This window comes from Odocoileus virginianus, chromosome 21 (assembly GCF_023699985.2).
Source record: "Odocoileus virginianus isolate 20LAN1187 ecotype Illinois chromosome 21, Ovbor_1.2, whole genome shotgun sequence".
In the NCBI taxonomy this organism is placed as follows: domain Eukaryota; kingdom Metazoa; phylum Chordata; class Mammalia; order Artiodactyla; family Cervidae; genus Odocoileus; species Odocoileus virginianus.
The window spans coordinates 46,402,351-46,412,160 of record NC_069694.1 but is presented as its reverse complement, the minus strand read 5'-3'; the positions used below and the strand labels follow the sequence as shown (position 1 = coordinate 46,412,160).

Below are 9,810 nucleotides of genomic sequence, written 5' to 3'. Positions count from 1 at the left end.
GCTGTGGGACACGGGGAAGGCAGCCCTTGCTTGGGACTGTGGATTGTGTTCCGAAGATGAATGTGAAATCATGAAGCAGGGACGTGGAATGACCCAGCTCTCGTGCTGAATGTGTCTCTCTGGCTGCTCTGAGGATGAGGCACTGGAAGGGACCCATGAGGAAACCTGGAGCGGTAATTAAGAGGCTGCTGGTATAATTCAGGCAAGAGATGATGCGATCTCAGACTAGGAATAACAGCTATGTTGAAATGGCCCTGTGGCTCTAGCCTCTCTCTTACTGAAATGTTCCTCACACTTGCCTGATAAGAATCTGTGACGTTCATTAAAAATACAGGTTCCCAGAGTCCCATACTGCAACCGGGTGAGGTTTGGGATTCTGTACTTTAAACAAACTTCCTGAGGAGTTCCTTTCAGTAGACAAACTTGTCCCACGTTACCCTGCAGTGTACACTGAGAAATAGACCTTCCTTTCCCCTGCAAAACAGTTCAGTTTCTAGAGATGGTGCCTTTCATGACCTCAACCAGCAGAGGGCGCAGGAGAGAGCCCGCAGTTCACAGAATGCCTTCCCTCCTTCGCACTTCCGCTGTAACACAGACCCGACGTTTAGCTTACCTACATTTGTGGTTTTTAGGTGTGTTTCTTCACATATGAGCCTTTTTATTTTTGATTTGGGTTTTTTCTTAAATAATGTATCTGTTTTATTGTTAGTTGTGCTGGATCTTAGCTGCTGCACGCGGGCTTTCTCTGCTTGCAGAGAGCAGGGGCTAGTCTCTAGTTACGGGGCACGGGCTTCTCATTGCAGTGGCTTCTTTAGTGGTGGAGAACAAGACCTAGGAGCTTGGGCTTCAGTAGCTGTGGCACACAGGCTCAGTAGTAGCGGCTCAAGGGCTCAGTTGCTCTGTGGCATGTGGAATCTTCTAGGACCAGGGATTGAACCCATGTCCCCTGCATTGGCAGGAGGGGGATTCCTATCCATTGTACCACCAGGAAAGTCTTGGTTTTTTTTGTTTGTTTGTTTCTTGTAGTATTAATTTACGTACAGCTGTCAAGAGAGGCAAAAAAAAGGAGGTACTTCTGCAAAAACTACCAGGAACAGCAGGATTGTAGAACAATAGATGGAGCTAGAGTCTAGCTCTATCTTCGTTCTATTAACATCCTGCAGAACTCAGCCCACCTCCCCTGACCATCAGCTGCTGACCTGGGGACGTTTTACTTGCCCCCAACCTCTACCAGCTCCTACAGAGGAAAACATCAAGACCTTACATGGATTACGTCCTTGGAAAATGCTTTCCAATATTGTCTTAGTTGCATATGATCCAGGTGGAGTAAGAAGGAATTTTTTGCACTCTATCCAGTTATCCTCTATCAGTTTATCTACACAGAGAGCATAGCACAGTCGGTAGAAGGAAAAGTTTACGAATCAGTCTACCAAAGTTAAGTCCTTTCAGTTATTAATTGGAGAAGTTACTTAATCTCTTCACCCTTCAGTTTTTGCACATGAAAAACAAAATGATTATGGTATACTACTTTGTTCAGGCTGTAATAACAAACTACCACAGACTGAATTGAGACAAGAGGCAAGGCGGGGGTGGGGGGGTGGGGGGAGGACTTTTTGTTGTTGTGCCACCAGGCATGTGGAATCTTCGTTCCTCAACCACGGATCAAACTCACGGCCCCTGCATTGGAAGGGTGGAGTCCTAACCCCTGGACCACCAAGGAAGTCCCCCATTATTTATTTATTTATTTGACTAAGCACTGCATGCAGAACTTCCCCAACTAGGGACTGAACCCATGCCCCCATTGGAAGCACAGTGTCTTAACCAATGGACTATGAGGCAAGTCCCAAGGGCAGAACCTTTAAAATAGCCTCTGAGGATACCACAAAAACTGGTAACAAAATGTGCTCACCACAGGGAACTCTGCTCAGTATCATGTAGTAACTTGAAAGGGAAGAGTGTTTGGGGGAGAATGGACACACACGTGTATATAGGTATAGCTGAGCCACTTCCCGTGCACCTGAAACTACGGCAGCATTATTCATCAGCTATACGCCAACATGAAATAAAAGTTAAAAAGGGAAAAAAGGATTCAAGGATGGGCCACTATTGGAAAACTATCAGTGTAATCTGCCACTGTTAATAAATCAAATAATAAAAATCATATGATTACTTCAAAGGAAAAAAAACACTCACTTTGGCAGCACATATACTGAAACTGGAATGATACAGAGAAGATAAGTATGGTCCCTGAGCAAGGATGAATGAATGAAACATTCCATATTTTTATTAAGGGGGGGAAAAAAAACTGGTTACAACCAATTAGGCCCAAGATGGCAGACGATTCCACTTCCAGTAGACCTTGAATTTCACTGTACTCTCACTGTAATATTAGCATCTGCTGAAAGACTCACCCACAGGTGCCATGACAGTTCCCAGACTGACCATAAAAGGTCAAAGAGTGGGTGGTGGCCCAATTCTTGGAGATTTCCTGCCGTTTCTTCACACTAGTTAGCATAACTATTAGCATAACAAAATAGTTTGCATAACAAATATTCCTCTTTTTGTTAGCATATAAAATTACCCAACCCGTAAAAACTAAACCACCCCATCCCCTGGGGCCACTCTCACCTTCTGAAACAGACTGTTGTTCAGTCCCTAAGACAAGTCCAATTCTTTCCCACCCTGTGGACTCCAGCACGCCAGGCTTCCCGGTCCTTCACTCTCTCCCTGAGTTTGCTCAAACTCATGTCCATTGAGTGAGAGATGCCATCCAACCACCTCATTCTCTGCAGTCACCCCCTCCCTGCGCCCCCAGTCTTTCCCAGCATCAGGGTCTTTTCCAATAAGTCGGCTCTTCACACCAGGTGGCCAAAGTATCAGAGCTTCATCTTCAGCATCTGACACAGACTACATTTTGCCTATATGATGTGGGTTTAGATAAACTCACTTTCCCTTTACTGTGGCTCACGCGTGAATTCTTTCCTGCATGAAGCCAAGAACCCTCACTTAGTGGCCTGTCCCAGGGATTTGCCCACAACCTGGAATGTGACCATTCTTTCATGTCCCATTCTCCTGCAATAGAATGGCATGGTTGTTGTTGCTGTCTAGTCGCTCAGTTGTGTCCAACTCTTTGCAACCCCATTGACTGTAGCCCACCAGGCTCCACTGTCTATGGAATTCTCCAGGCAAGAATACTGGAGTGGGTTGCCATTTCCTTCTCCAGGGGATCTTCCCAAACCAGGGGTCGAACTCAAGACTCCTGCCTTGCAGGCAGATTCTTTACCACTGGGCCACCAGGAAAGCTTATACCGAGACAACAGAAATTTACTTTTCTCACAATTCTGTAGGCTGGAAGTCTAAGATCAAGCTGTCGACAGGGTTGGTTTCTTCGGAGGCCTTGCTCCTTGGCTTGCAGATGGTCATCTTCTCCCTGTGTCTTACCATGGTTTTCCCTCTGTATATGTGTATGTCTGTGTCCTCATCTTGAGACCAAGCAGGACTCTGTGGGGGGGCCCCCCAAGTACAAATCCTTTTAATATGCTGGCCCTCCCTCCCATTTCTTGTTTGTAGGAAATAGAGTTCATTCAGCCTCCTTGACCTTCCCTGAGTTCCAAAGAGCAGATTAAACAGGTGCTAATCAGGGGAGGAAAGGAATGCAGAAACAGGGGAGGAGCAGTCAAGCAAGGAGATCAAACCAGTCCATCCTAAAGGAAATCAACCCTGAATATTCACTGGAAGGACTGATGCTGAAGCTGAAGCTCCAATACTTTGGCCACCTGATGCGAAGAGCCAACTCATTGGGTAAAAAAACCCTGATGCTGGGAAACGTTAAGGGCAAGAGGAGAAGGGGGCGACAGAGGATGTCATGGTTGGATAGCATCACTGACTCAATGGACAGGAGACTGAGCAGACTCCAGGAGAAGGTGAAGGACAGAGAAACCTGGCGTGCTGCAGTCCATGGGATCGCAGAGAGTCAGACATGACTTGGCGACTGAACAAGAAGAAGTCAAGAAACCCAGTGGGTTAGGGTCCTGATTCCTTCTCAGGGAATATCCATAACAATATATTTCTGAGTTCTTCTGCAAGAACTAAACCTCTTCCTCCCCTTGGTGGAAGATGGTAACTTCAGTCTGAGCATAAGACTCCTATTACCTCACCACTAACCAGTCATTAGAAAGCCACATACCCTGCAGCAGTAACCCCAAATTTTGTCTATTAAAAACCCTTCCCTGAAAAGCATCAGCGACTTCAAGGTTTTTGAGGAGCCATTCTCCTTGTTTGGCTCTGCTGTAAATCTTTCTCTGTTCCTAACTCTGACATTTCAGTTTGTTTGGCCTCGCTGTGCATCAGACACAAAAACTTGGGTCTGGCAACAGCTGGAGAACCTCTTGCTGGGGACATACACTGCACTCACCTTTGCATATTTCTCACTGACCAAAACATTAAAACCTGCTGTCCAAACGCTTCTCAGCAAACTACTGAGTGGAATTCTTTACGTCCCAAACTCGTGTGGGCTGTGCCTTCTCCTTTCAGCCATGTATGTATCAGTGTGGTTTGTTTGATGAGGCCTAGATGGTCAAGAAATGAGTGATGTTCAGGTCAGAACCCACTCAGCAGGGTGAGCCAATCAATAGGGTCAGGACCCAAGCTGAGTGAACCTCAAGCTGTGGGGAGGAAGGCACTTCTGTACCCACCCCTAACCAAACAGTCCTAGGATGGAGAAGCACAAGAGAAAATATATCAAAAATACCTCTCTTATTTGACAAAGTAATGCATAGGGCAATCTGTTGACTTTATTCATCTTTGTTTTGGTGCTATTATGTGTCTGTCTTTTATTTAACGACCATTTGTGGTACTTAGTTAATATTATATATCCCACAGTGTGAAATAAATTAAACAATTTGGGGAAATGATGTTTTATGTTAACTTGCTTTCCCTTTAAAGATAATGAGTCTAATTATTTCTTGCCTAAAAAAAATGGTTAAGAGGTAAGCTGGCAGTCAACAGCCAAGAGCTAAATGATGGTAAGAACTTTCATTTTCAAAACAAGATTAGTAAGTCTTTAAATGGGTTTTCCTTTCAATATGTCAACAAATATTTATCAGTCTGCCATACACCCTCAAAGCTCAGTTGGTAAAGAATCTGCCTGCAATGCAGGAGACCCGTTTGATTCTTGGGTTGGGAATATCCCCTGGAGAAGGAAAAGGCAACCCATTCCAGTATTCGTGCCTGGAGAATCCCAGAGACAGAGGAACCTAGCAGGCTACAGTCCTTGGGGTCGAAAGAATTGGACACTACTTAGCAACTAAACCGCTACCACCATACGCCAAGGGTTGGATTAGAGCTGGGGTACATTGATGAATAAAAAGATAAAGATAAAGACCCAACAAATAAAAACCCAACAAAGAGGGAATTAAGGCAGAGGAGCAGGAGAGACATTAGTTTTTTATATTCATTAAGAACTATTTGAAACAGAATAGTCAAGAATGACACCTCTGAGGCTGACTATGGAATATAAACTGAAACTGAAACAAATATAGTACATGAAGTGTTTAAAGACAAGGGAGATATGTGTGGTGTGTGTGTGCTGGGTGGTAGGGGTGGGATGGAGAATGAGCCTGGAGAAGAAAGCTGGAAGTCACTGATGGGTTTTAAGGAGGGAAGGGACACTGCATAGGGTTGGAAGGGGAAGCAAGGAAATGAGTTAATAGAGTGTATTTACAGAGTGTTGGCAAAACGCAGAAGGCTTACACAGGTTGGTAGTAGATCGGGTGATAGCACATAGATTTAAAGCTATATTTTATTTATTTTTTTTAATTTTATTTTTATTTATTTATTTATTTATTTTCCATTTATTTTTATTAGATGGAGGCTAATTACTTTACATCATTACAGTAGTTTTTGTCATACATTGAAATGAATTAGCCATGGATTTACATGTATTCCCCATCCTGGTCCCCCCTCCCACCTCCCTCTCCACCAGATTCCTCTGGGTCTTTCCAGTGCACCAGGCCCGATCACTTGTCTCATGCACCCAACCTGGGCTGGTGATCTGTTTCACCCTAGATAATATACATGTTTCAATGCTGTTCTCTTGAAACATCCCACCCTCGCCTTCTCCCAGAGTCCACAAGTCTGTTCTATACATCTGAGTCTCTTTTTCTGTTTTGCATATAGGGTTATCGTTACCATCTTTCTAAAGTCCATATATATGTGTTAGTATACTGTAATGGTCTTTATCTTTCTGGCTTACTTCGCTCTGTATAATGGGCTCCAGTTTCATCCATCTCATTAGAACTGATTAAAATGAATTCTTTTTAATGGCTGAGTAATATTCCATGGTGTATATGTACCACAGCTTCCTCATCCATTCATCTGCTGATGGGCATCTGGGTTGCTTCCATGTCCTGGCTATTATAAACAGTGCTGCGATGAACATTGGGGTGCACGTGTCTCTTTCAGATCTGGTTTCCTTGGTGTGTATGCCCAGAAGTGGGATTGCTGGGTCATATGGCAGTTCTATTTCCAGTAAAGCTATATTTTAAAGTGGAGGCAGCAGGACCTAAAAATAACTCGACAGGAGGGCAGAGTTGAGAAAAAGATAAGATTATCCAGGACTCCTAGTCTTCTGGCTTAGGATCATTTCCTTCAGTTTATTTCCTTCAGAGCATTTACCACAATTAAAGCTTCTTAAGCCATTATCTTTTTGATTTGTTTACTTTCTTACTGAGTCCAGGAAGAATAACACTGTCCAGGTGAAAAGTAATGCATTATCCAGCAATCCCACTCCAGGGCATATACCATAAAGAGATATATGCACTCCAATGCTTAGAGCAGCACTGTTTACAATAATCAAGACAAGGAAGCACCTCAATGTCCCCTGATCAATGAATGGATAAAGAAGGTGCAGTACATATATACAATGGAATATAACTCAGCCATAAAAAGAATGAAATAATGCCATCTGCAGCAACATGGATGGACCTAGAGATTATCATACTGAGTGAAGTGAGCCAGAGAGAGAAAGACAAATATCATGTGATGTTGCTTATATGTTAAAAAGATACAAAGGAACTTGTATACAAAACAGAAAGAGGCAGGCCCACAGACAGAAAAAAAAAAATTATGGTTATCAAAGGGAAAAGGGAGAAGAGGGATAAATTAGGAGTTTGGGATTAACATATATACATTATTGTATGTATAAATTTGGAGAAGGAAATGGCAACCCACTCCAGTATTCTTGCCTGGAAATTCCATGGACAGAGGAGCCTGATGGGCTCCAGTCCATGGGGTGGCAAAGAGTCGGACATGACTTGGCAACAACAGCATATATGTAAAATAGATAACCAGCAAGGACCAACTGGGAAACAGGGAACTACAGTCAATATTTTGTAATAACCTGTAACGGAAAAGAATCCCAAAAAGAATATATTTATATATAAAGCATATACATACATATCACTGAATCACTTTTCTGTACAACTGAAAATAACAGTATTGTAAATCAACTATACTTCAATTTTTAAAAAATCAAAAAAATAAAAGTAATGCAAAGCACATAGGTAATTTAAAATTTTTAATTTGCTAATAGTCACATTAAAAAGATGTGAAATTATATATATTTAATTTAAATTATATATATATATATATATATATATGTCCATGCACCATGCAGGATCTTAATTCCCCAACCTCGGATTGAACCCATGTCCCCTGTGATGGAAGTACTGAGTCTTAACCACTACATATTTTCATGATACATTTTACTTAATCCCATAAATCCAAAATATTATTTCAATAAGCAAACAAAATCAGAAATAAGGAGAGATTTTACTATTCTTTTTATATTGAGTCTTCAAACTATGGTGTGTCTTTTACACTAACAACACATCTCAAGTTAGACTAGCCACAGTTCAAGTCCTTAATAATCGCCTGTGGTTAGTGGCTCTGTACTGGACGGACACTGCCAATCTGCACTAGGAGGCTAGGAGGCACAGAAGGCAGAAATGTTCAGTCTAGTTCACTGTTTCTCTGTGCCAAACATTCAGTGGCACATAGAGAGTATTTGATATATCGCAGATGAATGAACAAATGCTTAGTGATGGGGGGTTTATTGGAGGCCATAGTTTCGGGGATGGGTTCAAAGTTTCCATCTTGGATTCATCTTGGTCCAGACAAGTTGGTCAGAGGTATCTAAGAGAACTCACAATGGAGATGTCAAGAAAGGAAGTGGATGGGACTCAGTGGTAAAAGAACGAGAAAGAGAGAGAGGCAGGAAGGAAGAAAGAAAGAGGAGATGAGAATCTGGGACTGAGAGAAACCTGAGTGAAGATGTAATTTTGGTATTTAATGATTTCTAAATCCAAGGGAATCATTTCTGGATTACCTGAGGAAAGAGTGCAGAGCAAAGAGGAAGCCTAGGACCCTATCCCCAGAGATACCAACATTTAAATGTTGAGAATGTTGAGCAAGAGAAGAAAATCAGGAATATGTGGTCATGTTAAGAAATCAAAAAATTAAGAGTTTCAAGAAGAAAGGAGTAGCCAACCCTGCTGAAAGTTCTGGTTAAAAAAAAAACAGAAAATAAAAAACGAAGAATACAAGAGCATTGAGACCTTAACAATTAATCCCAACATATATTTCACAATCATGATCTCTTTTTAGCCCTCCTTGTAATGCTTTTTGTTAAAGAATGATTGAGGGTTTTTTCCTTTAATACAAAATTTGAACATTTTAAAGAAATTTGGTCTCCAAGAGGTCAAGAAACCCAGCTAGTTTATGCAAGAACTAGTTCAAGAACCCAAGACCCTAGGGACTTCCTTGGCTGTCCAGTGGTTAAGACTCCAAGCTTCCACTGCAGGGTGCATGCGTTTAATCCCTGGTTGGGGAACTAAGACCCCCACATTACAGCAGGGCAGCCAAAATAAATAATAAAAAAGAACTCAAGACCTTGATTGTTTATTTAAAGAACATACGTTAAAGCACTGGAAATAACTGGAGGTTTATGGAGGGAGCATGCCTGTATGTGGCTTCACCAGCTGGTTTAAGAGTAGATGTACACATGGCAATATCTGTCAAGAGTGGAACAAGACCAAGATGACATGACTGGGATTTCTTGCAAGTTTCCTAAGTGTCTTCTCCCCTTCATTGATAACACCTAGAATTCTTAACACGTTTTTCCGCATAGAACTCCGTTTCTCAACCTATCTTAGGCAATGAAATAACTCTACTAATCCTGCAGGACATTAATATTAATTAATAACTTTATTCAAGAGAAAGGTCGGTTACAAACATTTATCAAGCATGTTCTTACTGGTAAAATATGCTTTCTCTGCTGTCTTTCGAAACACAAAGAATGAAATGATCTCATCTAAACTCTATGGCTAAGCAGTTGTGTGACCTTGAATAATCAGACTTTACCTTTCCTGTACCTAGGTGTCCTTATCTACAAAACACAGGGGATAAATCAGATGATCTCTACTTCTTCAAATAGTTTATGGTTTAATGTTATAGTTAATTAGGTTTCCTTCTGTCCACATATTTAACTTTAAATTTGATCAGTGAGAGAAGAGAATCCTAAAGGAAGTCAAGAAACCTAGGAATGAATTCAGGTTCACCATCAGGTAGACCTGTAATAACTGTTCCCATATGTTAAATAAGGTGGTAACTCTCAGGCTTACCTCAGGGTTGTTATAACTGAACCCGATAAATCAAGTGAATGTTTTATAATCTGTACCATTTCAGAGAAACTACAAGTGCAATTATCTCTAAGGCAGGTGTTTGAAACAGGGGTATAGTTTATCCCTCCCA

The 9,810-nt window shown here is 41.7% G+C and overlaps 1 pseudogene; it reads left to right on the top strand.

Moving 5' to 3' along the window:
- Positions 1-2,189: 2,189 nt before the first annotated feature.
- On the top strand, positions 2,190-2,285 carry LOC139030302 (U6 spliceosomal RNA; annotated as a pseudogene).
- The last annotated feature ends 7,525 nt before the right edge of the window (positions 2,286-9,810 follow it).